Raw genomic sequence first — 18,718 nt, 5'->3', positions numbered from 1 at the left:
ATTCTAGGAAAATCTCAAAGCGTAATAAATCAAAAAATTTTCACAAAAATGAGAAAAAAGAGATGATGGATGAAAACTTACAGAGCTGCTAATTCTCAATCAAGCATTGCTCAACTCTTGGAACAACCCGTACCATTCTGGGTTTCAGACGACAAGATATCAGCTCACCAAAAACATCTACATGCAAAGGTACTTTTGAAGAACCGGCAAATCAGTGGCAAAAATGTCTCAAATAATGTTACGATACGACTCACAAAATAACAAAGTTGAATGCTAATCCGCCTTATTTTCATGTCATTATTTGTTTACCGGACGAAAACATCCAGTTTGGTAGAGTAGTTGCTGTAATAAAGAAAGGCAAGATGGCCGAGCGGTCTAAGGCGCTAGATTTAGGCCCTAGTTTCTTCGGATGCGTGGGTTCGAGTCCCAACTAGATTTTATTAAATAATTTTGGAAAGGTTTTCACGAAACATTCTATTTTGTATAAAAAGTCGCTAAAAGTTTTCTTAGTTGAAACAGTGTTGTTAGTTTACACGTGGGGAGAAATTCTTGTGGCACTTTGCTACAACATAGTTTGTTGAACAAGTAATACTTGACCCATCTGGACGAGATCCGGGACCTAAAACCGTACGCACCTAGTTAAATTGGCTCGGAGCCAGACTGAAAAATCAAAACCCAGGTATGGGTCACATTGAGCAGCACAAAAAATTTTAGCTGATTGCATTTTCATCACATTCTAGGAAAATCTCAAAGCGTAATAAATCAAAAAAATTCACAAAAATGAGAAAAAAGAGATGATGGCTGAAAACTTACAGAGCTGATAATTATCAATCAAGCATTGCTCAACTTTTGGAACAACCCGTACCATTTTGGGTTTCAGACGACAAGATATCAGCACACCAAAAACATCTACATCCAAAGGTACTTTTGAAGAACCGGCAAATCAGTGGCAAAAAATGTCTCAAAAAATGTTACGATACGACTCACAAAATAGCAAAGTTGAATGCTAATCCGCCTTATTTTCATGTCATTATTTGTTTACCGGACGAAAACATCCAGTTTGGTAGAGTAGTTGCTGTCCTAAATCAAGGCAAGATGGGCGAGCGGTCTAAGGCGCTAGGTTTAGACCCTAGTATCTTCGGATGCGTGGAATCGCAGCCCACTCTTGTCAACTAGATTTTATTAAGTAATTTTGGAAAGGTTTTCACGAAACATTCTATTTTGTATAGAAAGTCGCTAAAAGTTTTCTTAGTTGAAACATTGTTGTGTAGTTTACACGTGGGGAGAAATGTTTGTGGCATTTTGCTACCACATAGTTTGTTGAACAAGCAAAATTTGCCCAACCGGACCAGATCCGGGACCTAAAACGGTACACACCTAGTTAAACTGGCTCTGAGCCAGACTGAAAAATCAAAACCCAGGTATCGGTCACATTGAGCAGCACAAAACAATTTCAGCTGATTGCATTTTCATCACATTCTAGGAAAATTTCAAAGCGTAATAAATCAAAAAAATTTCACAAAAATGAGAAAAAAGAGATGATGGATGAAAACTTACAGAGCTGATAATTATCAATCAAGCATTGCTCAACTTTTGGAACAACCCGTACCATTTTGGGTTTCAGACGACAAGATATCAGCACACCAAAACATCTACATCCAAAGGTACTTTTGAAGAACCGGCAAATCAGTGGCAAAAAATGTCTCAAATAATGTTACGATACGACTCACAAAATAGCAAAGTTGAATGCTAATCCGCCTTATTTTCATGTCATTATTTGTTTACCGGACGAAAACATCCAGTATGGTAGAGTAGTTGCTGTCCTAAATCAAGGCAAGACGGCCGAGCGGTCTAAGGCGCTAGGTTTAGGGCCTAGTATCTTCGGATGCGTGGGTTCGAATCCCACTCTTGTCAACTAGATTTTATTAAATAATTTTGGAAAGGTTTTCACGAAACATTCTATTTCGTATAAAAAGTCGCTAAAAGTTTTCTTAGTTGAAACAGTGTTGTGTAGTTTACACGTGGGGAGAAATTTTTGTGGCATTTCGCTACAACATAGTTTGTTGAACAAGTAATATTTGCCCAGCCCGGACGAGATCCGGGACCTAAAACCGTACGCACCTAGTTAAATTGGCTCGGAGCCAGACTGAAAAATCAAAGTCCAGGTATGGGCTACATTGAGCAGCACGAAAAAAATTTTTAGCTGATTGCATTTTCATCACATTCTAGGAAAATCTCAAAGCGTAATAAATCAAAAAATTTTCACAAAAATGAGAAAAAAGAGATGATGGATGAAAACTTACAGAGCTGCTAATTCTCAATCAAGCATTGCTCAACTCTTGGAACAACCCGTACCATTCTGGGTTTCAGACGACAAGATATCAGCTCACCAAAAACATCTACATGCAAAGGTACTTTTGAAGAACCGGCAATTCAGTGGCAAAAATGTCTCAAATAATGTTACGATACGACTCACAAAATAACAAAGTTGAATGCTAATCCGCCTTATTTTCATGTCATTATTTGTTTACCGGACGAAAACATCCAGTTTGGTAGAGTAGTTGCTGTAATAAAGAAAGGCAAGATGGCCGAGCGGTCTAAGGCGCTAGATTTAGGCCCTAGTTTCTTCGGATGCGTGGGTTCGAGTCCCAACTAGATTTTATTAAATAATTTTGGAAAGGTTTTCACGAAACATTCTATTTTGTATAAAAAGTCGCCAAAAGTTTTCTTAGTTGAAACAGTGTTGTGTAGTTTACACGTGGGGAGAAATTCTTGTGGCACTTTGCTACAACATAGTTTGTTGAACAAGTAATACTTGACCCATCTGGACGAGATCCGGGACCTAAAACCGTACGCACCTAGTTAAATTGGCTCGGAGCCAGACTGAAAAATCAAAACCCAGGTATGGGTCACATTGAGCAGCACAAAAAATTTTAGCTGATTGCATTTTCATCACATTCTAGGAAAATCTCAAAGCGTAATAAATCAAAAAAATTCACAAAAATGAGAAAAAAGAGATGATGGCTGAAAACTTACAGAGCTGATAATTATCAATCAAGCATTGCTCAACTTTTGGAACAACCCGTACCAATTTGGGTTTTAGACGACAAGATATCAGCACACCAAAAACATCTACATCCAAAGGTACTTTTGAAGAACCGGCAAATCCGTGGCAAAAAATGTCTCAAAAAATGTTACGATACGACTCACAAAATAGCAAAGTTGAATGCTAATCCGCCTTATTTTCATGTCATTATTTGTTTACCGGACGAAAACATCCAGTTTGGTAGAGTAGTTGCTGTAATAAAGAAAGGCAAGATGGTCGAGCGGTCTAAGGCGCTAGATTTAGGCCCTAGTTTCTTCGGATGCGTGGGTTCGAATCCCACTCTTGTCAACTAGATTTTATTAAATAATTTTGGAAAGGTTTTCACGAAACATTCTATTTTGTATAAAAAGTTGCTAAAAGTTTTCTTAGTTGAAACAGTGTTGTGTAGTTTACACGTGGGGAGAAATTCTTGTGGCACTTTGCTACAACATAGTTTGTTGAACAAGTAATACTTGCCCCATCTGGACGAGATCCGGGACCTAAAACCGTACGCACCTAGTTAAATTGGCTCGGAGCCAGACTGAAAAATCAAAACCCAGGTATGGGTCACATTGAGCAGCACAAAAAATTTTAGCTGATTGCATTTTCATCACATTCTAGGAAAATCTCAAAGCGTAATAAATCAAAAAAATTCACAAAAATGAGAAAAAAGAGATGATGGCTGAAAACTTACAGAGCTGATAATTATCAATCAAGCATTGCTCAACTTTTGGAACAACCCGTACCATTTTGGGTTTCAGACGACAAGATATCAGCACACCAAAAACATCTACATCCAAAGGTACTTTTGAAGAACCGGCAAATCAGTGGCAAAAATTTCTCAAAAAATGTTACGATACGACTCACAAAATAGCAAAGTTGAATGCTAATCCGCCTTATTTTCATGTCATTATTTGTTTACCGGACGAAAACATCCAGTTTGGTAGAGTAGTTGCTGTAATAAAGAAAAGCAAGATGGCCGAGCGGTCTAAGGCGCTAAATTTAGGCCCTAGTTTCTTCGGATGCGTGGGTTCGAATCCCACTCTTGTCAACTAGATTTTATTAAATAATTTTGGAAAGGTTTTCACGAAACATTCTATTTTGTATAAAAAGTTGCTAAAAGTTTCCTTAGTTGAAACAGTGTTGTGTAGTTTACACGGGAGAAATTCTTGTGGCACTTTGCTACAACATAGTTTGTTGAACAAGTAATACTTGCCCCATCTGGACGAGATCCGGGACCGAAAACCGTACGCACCTAGTTAAATTGGCTCGGAGCCAGACTGAAAAATCAAAACCCAGGTATGGGTCACATTGAGCAGCACAAAAAATTTTAGCTGATTGCATTTTCATCACATTCTAGGAAAATCTCAAAGCGTAATAAATCAAAAAAATTCACAAAAATGAGAAAAAAGAGATAATGGCTGAAAACTTACAGAGCTGCTAATTCTCAATCAAGCATTGCTCAACTTTTGGAACAACCCGTACCATTTTGGGTTTCAGACGACAAGATATCAGCACACCAAAAACATCTACATCCAAAGGTACTTTTGAAGAACCGGCAAATCAGTGGCAAAAAATGTCTCAAAAAATGTTACGATACGACTCACAAAATAGCAAAGTTGAATGCTAATCCGCCTTATTTTCATGTCATTATTTGTTTACCGGACGAAAACATCCAGTTTGGTAGAGTAGTTGCTGTAATAAAGAAAGGCAAGATGGCCGAGCGGTCTAAGGCGCTAGATTTAGGCCCTAGTTTCTTCGGATGCGTGTGTTCGAATCCCACTCTTGTCAACTAGAATTTATTAAATAATTTTGAAAAGCTTTTCACGAAACATTCTATTTTGTATAAAAAGTCGCTAAAAGTTTTCTTAGTTGAAACAGTGTTGTGTAGTTTACACGTGGGGAGAAATTCTTGTGGCACTTTGCTACAACATAGTTTGTTGAACAAGTAATACTTGCCCCATCTGGACGAGATCCGGGACCTAAAACCGTACGCACCTAGTTAAATTGGCTCGGAGCCAGACTGAAAAATCAAAACCCAGGTATGGGTCACTTTGAGCAGCACAAAAAATTTTAGCTGATTGCATTTTCATCACATTCTAGGAAAATCTCAAAGCGTAATAAATCAAAAAAAATCACAAAAATGAGAAAAAAGAGATGATGGCTGAAAACTTACAGAGCTGATAATTATCAATCAAGCATTGCTCAACTTTTGGAACAACCCGTACCATTTTGGGTTTCAGACGACAAGATATCAGCACACCAAAAACATCTACATCCAAAGGTACTTTTGAAGAACCGGCAAATCAGTGGCAAAAAATGTCTCAAAAAATGTTACGATACGACTCACAAAATAGCAAAGTTGAATGCTAATCCGCCTTATTTTCATGTCATTATTTGTTTACCGGACGAAAACATCCAGTTTGGTAGAGTAGTTGCTGTCCTAAATCAAGGCAAGATGGGCGAGCGGTCTAAGGCGCTAGGTTTAGACCCTAGTATCTTCGGATGCGTGGGTTCGAATCCCACTCTTGTCAACTAGATTTTATTAAATAATTTTGGAAAGGTTTTCACGAAACATTCTATTTCGTATAAAAAGTCGCTAAAAGTTTTCTTAGTTGAAACAGTGTTGTGTAGTTTACACGTGGGGAGAAATTTTTGTGGCATTTCGCTACAACATAGTTTGTTGAACAAGTAATATTTGCCCAGCCCGGACGAGATCCGGGACCTAAAACCGTACGCACCTAGTTAAATTGGCTCGGAGCCAGACTGAAAAATCAAAGTCCAGGTATGGGCCATATTGAGCAGCACGAAAAAAATTTTTAGCTGATTGCATTTTCATCACATTCTAGGAAAATCTCAAAGCGTAATAAATCAAAAAATTTTCTCAAAAATGAGAAAAAAGAGATGATGGATGAAAACTTACAGAGCTGCTAATTCTCAATCAAGCATTGCTCAACTCTTGGAACAACCCGTACCATTCTGGGTTTCAGACGACAAGATATCAGCTCACCAAAAACATCTACATCCAAAGGTACTTTTGCAAATCAGTGGCAAAAATGTCTCAAATAATGTTACGATACGACTCACAAAATAGCAAAGTTGAATGCTAATCCGCCTTATTTTCATGTCATTATTTGTTTACCGGAAGAAAACATCCAGTATGGTAGAGTAGTTGCTGACCTAAATCAAGGCAAGATGGCCGAGGGGTCTAAGGCGCTATGTTTAGGCACTAGTATCTTCGGTTGCGTGGGTTCGAATCCCACTCTTGTCAACTAGATTTTATTAAATAATTTTGGAAAGGTTTTCACGAAACATTCTATTTTGTATAAAAAGTTGCTAAAAGTTTTCTTAGTTGAAACAGTGTTGTGTAGTTTACACGTGGGGAGAAATTCTTGTGGCACTTTGCTACAACATAGTTTGTAGAACAAGTAATATTGGCCCAACCCGGACGAGATCCGGGACCTAAAACCGCACGCACCTAGTTAAATTAGCTCGGAGCCAGACTGAAAAATCAAAAACCAGGTATGGGCCACATTGACGAGCACGAAAATTTTTTTTAGCTGATTGCATTTTCATCACATTCTAGGAAAATCTCAAAGCGTAATAAATAAAAAAAATTTTCACAAAAATAAGAAAAAAGAGATGATGGATGAAAACTTACAGAGCTGCTAATTATCAATCAAGCATTGCTCAACTTTTGGAACAACCCGTACCATTTTGGGTTTCAGACGACAAGATATCAACACACCAAAAACATCTACGTCCAAAGGTACTTTTGAAGAACCGGCAAATCAGTGGCAAAAAATGTCTTAAATAATGTTACGATACGACTACCAAAATAGCAAAGTTGAATGCTAATCCGCCTTATTTTCATGTCATTATTTGCTTACCGGACGAAAACATCCAGTATGGTAGTGTAGTTGCTGTCCTAAATCAAGCCAAGATGGCCGAGCGGTCCAAGGCGCTAGGCTTAGGCCCTAGAATAATCGGATACGTGGGTTCGAATGCCACTCTTGTCAACTTGATTTTATTAAATAATTTTAGAAAGGTTTTCACGAAACATTCTATTTTGTATAAAAAGTCGCTAAAAGTTTTCTTAGTTGAAACAATGTTCTTAAGTTTACGCGTGGGGAAGAATTTTTGTGGCATTTTGCTACAACATAGTTTGTTGAACAAGTAATATTTGTCCAGCCCGGACGAGATCCGGGACCTAAAACCGTACGCACATAGTTAAATTGGCGCTGAGCCAGACTGAAAAATCAAAACCCAGGTTTGGGCCACATTGAGCAGCACGAAAAAAGTTTTCAGCTGATTGCATTTTCATCACATTCTAGGAAAATCTCAAAGCGTAATAAATCAAAAAATTTTCACAAAAATGAGAAAAAAGAGATGATGGATGAAAACTTACAGAGCTGCTAATTATCAATCAAGCATTGCTCAACTTTTGGAACAACCCGTACCATTCAGGGTTTCAGACGACAAGATATCAGCACACCAAAAACATCTACATCCAAAGGTACTTTTGAAGAACCGGCAAATCAGTGGCAAAAAATTTCTCAAATAATGTTACGGTACGACTCACAAAATAACAAAGTTGAAAGCTAATCCTCCTTATTTTCATGTCATTATTGGTTTACCGGACGAGAACATCCAGTATGGTAGAGTAGTTGATGACCTAAATAAAAGCAAGATGGCCGAGCGGTCTAAGGCGCTAGGTTTAGGCCCTAGTAGCTTCGGATGCGTGGGTTCGAAACCCACTCTTGTCAACTAGATTCTTTTAAATAATTTTGAAAAGGTTTTCACGAAACATTCTATTTTGTATAAAAAGTCGCTAGATTTTTTCTTAGTTGAAACAGTGTTGTGTAGTTTACACGTGGGGAGAAATTCTTGTGGCACTTTGCTACAACATAGTTTGTTGAACAAGTAATACTTGCCCCATCTGGACGAGATCCGGGACCTAAAACGGTACGCACATAGTTAAATTGGCTCGGAGCCAGACTGAAAAATCAAAGTCCAGGTATGGGCCATATTGAGCAGCACGAAAAAAATTTTTAGCTGATTGCATTTTCATCACATTCTAGGAAAATCTCAAAGCGTAATAAATCAAAAAATTTTCTCAAAAATGAGAAAAAAGAGATGATGGATGAAAACTTACAGAGCTGCTAATTATCAATCAAGCATTGCTCAACTTTTGGAACAACCCGTACCATTTTGGGTTTCAGACGACAAGATATCAGCACACCAAAAACATCTACATCCAAAGGTACTTTTGAAGAACCGGCAAATCAGTGGCAAAAATTTCTCAAAAAATGTTACGATACGACTCACAAAATAGCAAAGTTGAATGCTAATCCGCCTTATTTTCATGTCATTATTTGTTTACCGGACGAAAACATCCAGTTTGGTAGAGTAGTTGCTGTCCTAAATCAAGGCAAGATGGGCGAGCGGTCTAAGGCGCTAGGTTTAGACCCTAGTATCTTCGGATGCGTGGGTTCGAATCCCACTCTTGTCAACTAGATTTTATTAAATAATTTTGGAAAGGTTTTCACGAAACATTCTATTTCGTATAAAAAGTCGCTAAAAGTTTTCTTAGTTGAAACAGTGTTGTGTAGTTTACACGTGGGGAGAAATTTTTGTGGCATTTCGCTACAACATAGTTTGTTGAACAAGTAATATTTGCCCAGCCCGGACGAGATCCGGGACCTAAAACCGTACGCACATAGTTAAATTGGCGCTGAGCCAGACTGAAAAATCAAAACCCAGGTTTGGGCCACATTGAGCAGCACGAAAAAAGTTTTCAGCTGATTGCATTTTCATCACATTCTAGGAAAATCTCAAAGCGTAATAAATCAAAAAATTTTCACAAAAATGAGAAAAAAGAGATGATGGATGAAAACTTACAGAGCTGCTAATTATCAATCAAGCATTGCTCAACTTTTGGAACAACCCGTACCATTCAGGGTTTCAGACGACAAGATATCAGCACACCAAAAACATCTACATCCAAAGGTACTTTTGAAGAACCGGCAAATCAGTGGCAAAAAATTTCTCAAATAATGTTACGGTACGACTCACAAAATAACAAAGTGGAAAGCTAATCCTCCTTATTTTCATGTCATTATTGGTTTACCGGACGAGAACATCCAGTATGGTAGAGTAGTTGATGACCTAAATAAAAGCAAGATGGCCGAGCGGTCTAAGGCGCTAGGTTTAGGCCCTAGTAGCTTCGGATGCGTGGGTTCGAAACCCACTCTTGTCAACTAGATTCTTTTAAATAATTTTGAAAAGGTTTTCACGAAACATTCTATTTTGTATAAAAAGTCGCTAGATTTTTTCTTAGTTGAAACAGTGTTGTGTAGTTTACACGTGGGGAGAAATTCTTGTGGCACTTTGCTACAACATAGTTTGTTGAACAAGTAATACTTGCCCCATCTGGACGAGATCCGGGACCTAAAACGGTACGCACATAGTTAAATTGGCTCGGAGCCAGACTGAAAAATCAAAACCCAGGTATGGGCCTTATTGAGCAGCACAAACAAAAATTTCAGCTGATTGCAGTTTCATCACACTTTACGACAATCTCAAAGCGTGATAAATCAAAAACATTTCACAGAAACGAGAAAAAAGAGATGATGGATGAAAACTTACACAGACCTGCTAATTATCAATCAAGCGTTTATCAACTGTTGGAACAACTCGTACCTTTCTGGGTTTCAGACAATAAGATATCAACACACCAAAAACATCTACATCCAAAGGTACTTTTGAAGATCCGGTAAATCAGTGGCAAAAAATGTCTCAAATAATGGCACGATACGACTCACACAATAGCAAAAGTTGAATGCTAACCCGCCTTATTTTCATGCCTTTATTCGTTTACCGGACGGAACCATCCAGTATGGTAGAGTAGTTGCTGTCCTAAATCAAAGCAAGACGGACGAGCGATCTAAGGCGCTAGGTTTAGGCCTTAGTTGCTTCGGATGCGTGGGTTCGAATCCCACTCTTGTCAACTAGCCCTTTTTAATTACATTTGGAAAGATTCTCATGAAACTATCAATTTTGTAGAAAATGTCACTAAAATTTTTCTTAATTGAAATTCTCTTGTAGTTTACACGTGGGGAGAAATTTTTTCGAAATTCTGTTACAAAATGGTTTGTCGAACAAGTAAAAATTGCCCACCCCGGACGAGGTCCGCAACCTAAAACGGTGTGCACCCAGTTAAGCTGGCTCCTAGCAAGACTGAAAAATCAAAACCCAAGAATGGGTCATATTGATCAGCACGAACACAAATTTCAGCTGATTGCACTTTCATCACACTTTAGGACAATCTCAAAGCGTGATAAATCAAAAAATTTTCACAGAAACGAGAAAAAAGAGATGATGGATGAAAACTTACAGAGCTGCTAATTATCAATCAAGCGTTGCTCAACTGTCGGAACAACCCGTACCTTTCTGGGTTTCAGACGATAAGATATCAACGCACCAAAAACATCTACATCCAAAGGTACTTTTGAAGACCCGGTAAATAAGGTGGCAAAAAATGTCTCAAATATTGTTACGATACGACTCACACAATAGCAAAGTTGAATGCTAATCAGCCTTATTTTCAAGCCGTGGAAAGCTTTTCACGAAATATTCTATTCTAAGTCATTAAAATTTTTCTTAGTTGAAACAATTTTGTGTAGTTTACACATGGGGAGGAATGTTTGTGGCTTTTTGCTACAACATAGTTTGTTGAACATGTAATATTTGCCCAAACCGGACGAGATTGTTATAGTCCTCCCGAAGTTGTTCCATAAATCGGCTTAGCATAATGGAGTTTGATAACTTCTCGAGCGGAATATTAGTGGTAAAAATTGTTCATTAGAAAATTTGTTATAAAGTTTTGAAATTATGTGACCAGAATTCATGAAAAATTTTATCAAGCATCGGTGGTTGAGTGGTAGAGTTGACGTCTGTCACGCAATAGACCCCGTTTCCGTTCCCGGCCGATAAAATAATTCGTAATAGAAAAAATACTTTCTATTTTTTTTAAAAAAAATTATATTTGCTGCCTGATATTTTCTATTTATATAAAAAATAAAAAAAGTATTTTCTATTCGATGCTTGATATTTGATTATGTTTCAATATATTCAGCTGGATATATTCAGTTGCACCTGTATAGACCCCCATAACAAAAACAATAACCGACCCGCAATTTCCGGATTAAATCCCACAGCGCGTGAGAAGCATGGCTATGAGGAGCAGTCCATAATTGCGCTCAAACTATAATTCGGCTATCTAAACTGTAAGCAAGTTAACATTGTGTTAAAGTATAACACAGAATGGGGACCTTTGAACTAGGTATCAAAGGGGGAGCTATTGTTGAAAACATTTTATTTTTATAGACGAAAGGAGAAGCGCCAACATGGGTTGTTAAGGGTTTAACTCCACTTCGTTTCGCGGCAGTTAAAAAGACCAACATGATTAATATGATTGAAACACACGTCGCTTGAGAGGAGAGTAAGTTCATTAATTGTATATCTACCGAACAGCAGTTGGCTACGATCATGTTTTCAGATAGCATTAACTTTAAGCGAAATCTTTCCCAACATTTTTAAAAAGTATGCAATTTTGTATCGTTATCATATTGTACATTTAAAAAATTTATGAGCAAATTGCCACAGGATGTCGGCTAAAATAATCCCCAGACAATCATAACTCTCTTAATCAATCTACTCTACTAAATGATGCTTACCGCTTCTGTTACCTTACCGGGGGAGGTGTAAAAATTGTTCTATAACTTAAAGCCAATTAAACCAGAGACCCGCTAGTTAGCAAAAGCAATCTATGATGCGGAGTTTGTTTGGCGCAAAGTCACAAAAAGAGATCGCATGTTTTAAACTCCGAAGCCTCAGCACTTGGTCCAGATCTTTCAGTGGTTAGAACATTGCGTTGCGGAAGCATTAACCCAGATTCGCTTCCTCGTATGGACAATTTTTCATTCCATAATATTATGCTGAAGGATTTTATCAAATCTGGTTACTATTATCAATTACACAATTTATGTACAACCATTCGTTAAAAGAAGTTTAATACATATTAAGAAAGAGTTTCAGTTTAAAAAAAGAAGTATTGAAGCAGAAAGTTCTCGTTAAAACTGAGTTTCTGTTCCTGTTGTATTAAAGACTTCTTTTGCGTCCGGCGCACTCAGCCATTTCAAGCACCATGGAGGGCTTCTACTGGCTGAACTTGGAATTTCAAAAAGATAATGGATCGGATTCATGGCTAGCCTCGTAGGGATGGTGTGATCGGCAACTTTCATTATCACAAGGTAAGTAACAAGTACTGTTAATTAATTAAAACAAAAAAAAATAAATTTTCAGGATATTAAATGTTTGATGACGTTGGTGGGACTCGAACCTCATTGTGTGGATGTCAGAATTTTAACCGTTATTAGTGCATTGCACTAAGTTTTGTTCTGTTTTTGGAGGTGTTTGGCATCATAGTTTCATTGTTCTCAGTTTGGAATTGTCTGAAAAGTTGAGACGGATGAAATTGGCTCATCCTGAGTCTCGAACCCACGCTCGCATTGTTAATATTGAGTTAGCTGTCCTCGCTAAGTTCCATGTTTGATGGCCCATAGTTTCAATACTCTTTCAATCGCAATACGAATTAACTTCCAACCAATTAAAGCAGATAGGTAGTATAAAACAAATGATCCTAATTCGTATAATATAATAGTCGTCAGTCTGAGGAGAACAAATGCAAAAATTTTCTGTTCGAAAAGAAAGGACTGAAAAAGTTAAAATTAATTTTGTTTTAATTTCATAAGGGAAAGTGAATAAAAAAAAATCAAAACTGACGAAAAACAAGAAGTGCTTGATTAAAAGTGCTACGCTGACCTAACCATAAAACCACTGAAACCAAACCGCGCGCAGCACAAAGCTAGATGATGAAGTGTTTCTCTTGTTTAATTTAATTCAGTGGAGTATGAAATAGATGGTAAAAAGACTGAAATAAAGATTTCAAAAGGAAACGAAGCTTGTTTAAATTGATAATTGCCGTAATTAGTTTTTGTTTTGGTGTTTTTGGTGATCTGTTCAGCCCCGAATTTACTAAGCGAGCGGCTGGCTGAATAGAATGAAAAGAATGAAGTGGATTAAGATTAAGTTGTGTCTGGCCCCGAATTGACTAAGCGAGCGGCTGGCCATACACTCATAATATTTCGGATCGGATAAAAGGACGCCTATGTGCAAAATAAAAAGTAAGAGAAGGAAATAAAAGGAAGGTGACACTTCTCGGATTTGAACTCTTATCGGTTCGATTTGTTAGTTACGTGTATACGTGATTCTCCGCTGCGCCAATCGGCTTGGCTTCAACAATTATACTAAATCATTTTGAGTTGGCTGTAGGTAGTAAACGCTTTGACTGATATATGAAAAAAAGAAAAACAAAATCGCATAGTGATAAATAAACAAAGTTGGAGTCGAACCGTAGCTGTAGGTATAGAGATCTTCGTGTTCGTTGCTCCTCACAACTGCGCTACTGGCTAATAATTTGTCTTATTTCGTTTGCTAGTCATTAAAATCGTGTGATGTTTTTCGCTGAGATTTCAATATAAAGTTGCACTTCCTTGTTATCCCGTTTTTGTCTTCGTCTTCCTATTTATTCAATTCCTAAGTTTTCCACTGATGTCAGTCCGGCTGCCGATTTTTCTTGGAAAACAATTTAAGGCCTTGAAATTGGGGATGCACTGGGGCTCGATCCTCATTCTGTCATTCATCAGTGTTTTGAGCTGCTACCTACGCCGGATGGCTAGTGTGCACCAGTTTGTCATTTCTTTTTTTCTTTTTGTTTAGTATTGAAGGTGGTCGAGAGTACTTTTGCAATTATTAAGCGGGCACTGCCTTTTCTTGTGAATTAGTTCCACTACAGACTGTATGTTGTGTTTAATTGCCCGACTAATATACCCGTTTGCTAGTTTAATCTGAACTTCTCTAATTGTTTGCATGTTTGCGTCTTCATGAAGTTTTTGGACCTTGTAAAATCTAGGTTTTCGTAGGCAGATCCTCAAGGCTCTATTCTGGACACATTGTATTTTATTAATGAGTGCTTGGGATTGGTCAATCCAACAGGCATTTGAGTACAAAAAAAGAGGCCGGATCCAAGATTTGTATACCAATAAAAGACTCTCTTCGTTGATGTTTAGATTGCTAAGTCTCCACAGTTGAAATAACCTGCTGTTTGCTCTCTTTATTAGGCTTTGGCAGTGATCGTTCCATCTGAGATGAGGAGTGAGAGTAATACCCAGAAATTTTAGCGTTTGTGTTTTTCCGACGGGTACGCCTTTTATTTTTAAATTGAGCTCAGACTTTTTCTTAGATGGGTTTTTAAAAATCATGTACTGAGTTTTGTTAGGATTTATTTTAATTTTCAAGTGGTCACACCAGTCTATAAGGCTATTTAGTGATGATTGCAGATTGTTTTGAATTAGTTGTGTTGAGCGAGATCTGTAGTACAGGGCAAAATCGTCAGCGAACTGTGAAACCTGTGCTTTCATTTTTGGCAATCGGCTAACGTATATAAGGAAGAGAATGGGAGCAATTACACTGCCTTGGGGCACACCGGCTGTCGGGCAGAAACTGGCGCTAACACTAGTATTTATCTTTATGTAAACGTTCCTTTGTGACAAGAATGAATTTATCCACTTAATGATTGGGATCTTCAGCTCAATTGAATTCAATTTGTGGATCAACCCTAGACGCCATACGGCATCAAATGCTTTTTCAACATCCAAGCAAACTAAACCAACCATTTCAGACCATTGGAAAGCTTCACTAACGTGCTGAGTGAGTTTGATAAGATTGTCTGTGGTACAGCGATGTTTCCTGTAAGCGCTCTGAGTTTCGCCAAATACATTTAGACTTTCGCAATGTTCTAAGACAATGTTTTTCACAACAGTTTCGCAAACTTTGGCCAGGCAATTTGTAAGACTAATAGGTCGATAGTTTTCAGCCTTTGATCTGTTTTTATCTTGCTTTGGTATCATTGTTATCTGTGATTCTTTCCAATTTACTGGAACATACGAGTTGTTAATTGAACTAGAAATGAGGAGGCAGGCTAGGGCTTTTATACTCCGTGGTAACTCACTGAGCACTTTGTAGCTGATTTTATCTGGTCCGGGACATGACTTTCTCGATACTCTCAATATTTCATCGAATTCTTTTGTTTTGATCACAATACAAAGTTGCTCGGTGTCGACGTTTGTACTTAGAAAAGCTTTGGTTTCTTTTTCGATTTCCTCGTGGTGTTCGGCAATTTCTGTTGGTACTGCTGTGTGGTCTTTCATTGTGTCTTTTAGGAGTTGTTTGAAAAGCTCGCTTTTCTCATGATCTGTGACTGCCTTCGACTCTTTATATGTTAAATCGGGATAGTCGCGAGTTTTTTGTTTTGACTCGTGGTCATTTGTTAGTTCTTTTATTGCTCTCCAAAAACCTTTGCTGCCCTTGTCTCTTGCACGTGCCAGAATTTTAGCTCTTTTTTGTTCTTCTGATTGCCTGATTGATCGTTTGATTTCTTTCTGCAGATAATTTATCTCGGTTTTTAGAGACCTAAATTCATCGTTAACTGCACCTTTGAGTTCTCTTCGCTTTTTCCTTTTCAGTTTTATCAATTTTTGTGTCTCAATACTGTAAGGAAGCTTGTTTTTGTTGACATAGGAGTCTTCCAACGATTTGTGTATTATTTCAACCAGATTGCTGCTAAACTTATTTAGTTCATCCTTTCCCGGATACTGCGCAGGCCAAAGGTCCGATGATCTATACGATTTTCTAGCGTTTTCTCTGAATTGTCTGAAGTCAATTTCCGATTTCAATTCAAATTTTTTGCTTATATTGAGGTTAAACGTTGTGATTGTGGTTCTATGGTCACTTCCCAGATCCTCTGAGACTTCGAAATTACTAAAATTCCTAAAAACTGTACTATCGCAAAAGTGTAAATCGAGCATGTTTTTACTTTTTCCGTCGAACGACTGATATGTGTGGTGACCGTTGTTTAGGAGTTTAAAATGACCGTTGTCTATTAGATTCAGGAGTTTCTCACCGTTTTCAGAATCATACGAGCAGTTTAATTCTTGGTGGGGAGAGTTGAAGTCACCACAAACAAAAACATTTGTCATACTTTCTGAGAATACTTTTTCTAGTGAGAGTGGTTTTCCAGGTGAATTGTAAACAGATATTATCCAAAAGTCTCCAAAATACGGTAGCGTGATGCATAATTTTAGTATTTCCAGTGTTTTTCCGCTGCAATCGATCTCTTTTTCAGCTGGTTCTGTTCGGTTTATGACGATGTTGTTCTTTATTAAAATAAGAGAGCCATGATGACTGTTGGTATAAGTTTCTGTTGCAACAACATAATTGCGAAGATGGTTGGTTTTCTGCCATTTTTTCACTTCATTCACGCAAATTATGTCTATGTCATTTTCGGCTAGGAATAAAATGAGATCGTTTATTTTGTTGTTTAGACCTCGACAGTTCCATTGCAAAATTTTGAGCTTATCCATTTTGGTTAAAGTTTTGGCTGTTTGATGTGTTGTTAGGCGGCATTGAATTAACAGGGATTGCATTTGCACTCTTAATGCTCTCATGTATTTTTTGACCATCAATTTTTTCATTGAAGATGCGTGAGGCGCTGTTAGAGACAATGTTTATTATATCACTATAGGACATGGTATTTAGAACTGTTCGTATTTTGCTCAAGACTTCGGCTACAAGAACAGCTATTTTTTCAGTTTGTGGCGGCATTTCAACGTTGGTTTGCGGTTTCAAGTTTTTCGATGCAGTAGAGTATTTATTCTCATTTATCTTTCTTGAAGCCTCAGCTAGCTTCTGCTGATAGGCCGGACAACCGCGATAAACTGTCGCATGAGCACCGCCACAGTTAGAACACTTAGCGTTTTCTTTTTGAACAGTACATTCTTTAACACTGTGCTCCTGCGAGCAGCGAAGACATCGAGTAGCATTACTGCATTCTTTTGCCGAGTGACCAAATTGTTGGCATTTGAAACATTGCATTACATGGGGTGGTTCACGGCTTGCTTCACATCGGTATAGCTGCCAACCTATTTTGACACCATGTTTCTGAGCTGCACTAACATGGTTATTGGAATCAGTTATGACTCGAATTAATTTTGTTGGTTGGCCAGTTGCTCGGCTTGTTATTCGTGTAACTTTGCTGACATTCATTGCGTTGTTGTTTAGGAGCTCAGCTTTTATCTCATCTTCACTAATGCTGTGATGCACATTTACAATCACGAAGCTTGGTTTGGTTTTTGGCTTGGGAAGTGTGTTTCTGGCATTCACAGCAGCATTAGGAAAGGCTTGAGTTAGGTTTACGGTCAGCATTAGACATTCTCTAGAAGCGAGGTCCTCAGGTTGAATAAAAAAATCGGTATTGTTCTTCAGCTCTCTTATGTGCTTTATTTTGACCACTGGAAAGTTTGATCTGATTGCTCTCGCAAACTGTATTTGTGATGGCCTTGGATCAATAGAAACAACAATTGGTCTAACGTTGGTGATTGGAATTTGTGCCTGTTTTCTGAACCTTTTTCTTTTACTTCGCACTTCATTAAAATCGCTTTCATCTTGTGTTGTTTCGTCGGCTGTCATTCTGGCTTCAGACAGAAGCCTTTCAATTTGGCTCATTTTAAAAACTCAGCCTCAAAGAGGCTCTGACTTCTCGAAAAGTTCTCTAGTAAGATTTTGAAGATGAGGGATAAAACTTAGCAAAAAGTAAAGACTTTTGAGCTTAAGACTTTTGAAGTTGAGAAAGAAACTGGAAGATAAAGCAAAATAAAAGTCGGGATTTAAGAGGAAGAGTCAGGATTTTAAATCTTAAGCAAGTTAAAAATCTCTTTTAGTGGAAAAGCAACTTTTAGTGAAAAATCTCTTTTTATAAAAGACTCACTCCCAAAGGACTTTCCTGCACAAAGTGGAGTACTTGCTTGTGGCTTTCCTATCACACTTTGAGGTACTGATCCGAAAGTGACATTAATAGCTTTTCAATCATCATGGACAATCTGGTTACTATTATCGCCCTCAATGAAATCATAGCCCCCATTAGGGTATAAATCCCTTGATTGGGGTAGTTGTGGCTATAGGTAATCTCATCACTACGCTGGGGGGATTTCATTGGAAAGACCCGTGATTGGTTGCAAGCGTTATCGATGGAAAATCATTTTAACAATCAATCAGCAATGATAAAAATCTGAATGAAACAAGTTCATGATTCGGCTCCGACTTTATATCATTTTTTTTTATTTTCACTGGTTATTCTTCAACAGAGGCTATAAAAGAGTGGTCTTATCTCCGGCTGGAATCTCTGTTAAAAACGCCAAGAGACTTGGTTGGAAACATGACACTTGGTTGTTATTGCCCTCTCGAAGTTAATTATTCAACAATTTGGCGTACCATAATGAAGTTTGATAAATTCTTGATCGCGATGACAATACTGGTAATATTTGCTCATTAGCAAATTTGTTATAAAGTTTTGAAAAGTTGTGACCAGAATTAATGGCACGTGATAGACCCGGGTTCAATTCCCGTGCGATGAAATTATTTGTAACCAGAAATTTTTTTCTATTTATATAAAAA

The 18,718-nt window shown here is 37.8% G+C and overlaps 1 protein-coding gene and 7 non-coding genes across 8 annotated transcripts in view; 7 read left to right on the top strand and 1 right to left on the bottom strand.

Moving 5' to 3' along the window:
* The window catches only part of LOC142338168 (proteasome adapter and scaffold protein ECM29-like), a 198,860-nt gene that overhangs the window by 76,216 nt on the left and 103,926 nt on the right, over positions 1–18,718 (bottom strand). The window lies entirely within an intron of this gene.
* Positions 1,833–1,914, top strand: Trnal-uag (transfer RNA leucine (anticodon UAG)). Its single transcript has one exon. It is a non-coding gene; the product is annotated as a tRNA-Leu (tRNA).
* Positions 3,313–3,394, top strand: Trnal-uag (transfer RNA leucine (anticodon UAG)). The gene has a single exon. It is a non-coding gene; the product is annotated as a tRNA-Leu (tRNA).
* Positions 4,795–4,876, top strand: Trnal-uag (transfer RNA leucine (anticodon UAG)). The gene has a single exon. It is a non-coding gene; the product is annotated as a tRNA-Leu (tRNA).
* On the top strand, positions 5,538–5,619 carry Trnal-uag (transfer RNA leucine (anticodon UAG)). Its single transcript has one exon. It is a non-coding gene; the product is annotated as a tRNA-Leu (tRNA).
* Positions 7,770–7,851, top strand: Trnal-uag (transfer RNA leucine (anticodon UAG)). Its single transcript has one exon. It is a non-coding gene; the product is annotated as a tRNA-Leu (tRNA).
* On the top strand, positions 8,516–8,597 carry Trnal-uag (transfer RNA leucine (anticodon UAG)). The gene has a single exon. It is a non-coding gene; the product is annotated as a tRNA-Leu (tRNA).
* Positions 9,263–9,344, top strand: Trnal-uag (transfer RNA leucine (anticodon UAG)). The gene has a single exon. It is a non-coding gene; the product is annotated as a tRNA-Leu (tRNA).

Source organism: Convolutriloba macropyga, chromosome 4 (genome assembly GCF_964194025.1).
Source record: "Convolutriloba macropyga chromosome 4, txConMacr16.3, whole genome shotgun sequence".
Lineage (NCBI taxonomy): Eukaryota > Metazoa > Xenacoelomorpha > Acoela > Convolutidae > Convolutriloba > Convolutriloba macropyga.
Note: the sequence above shows the minus strand (reverse complement) of the source record. Positions and strands in the feature narration are given on the sequence as shown.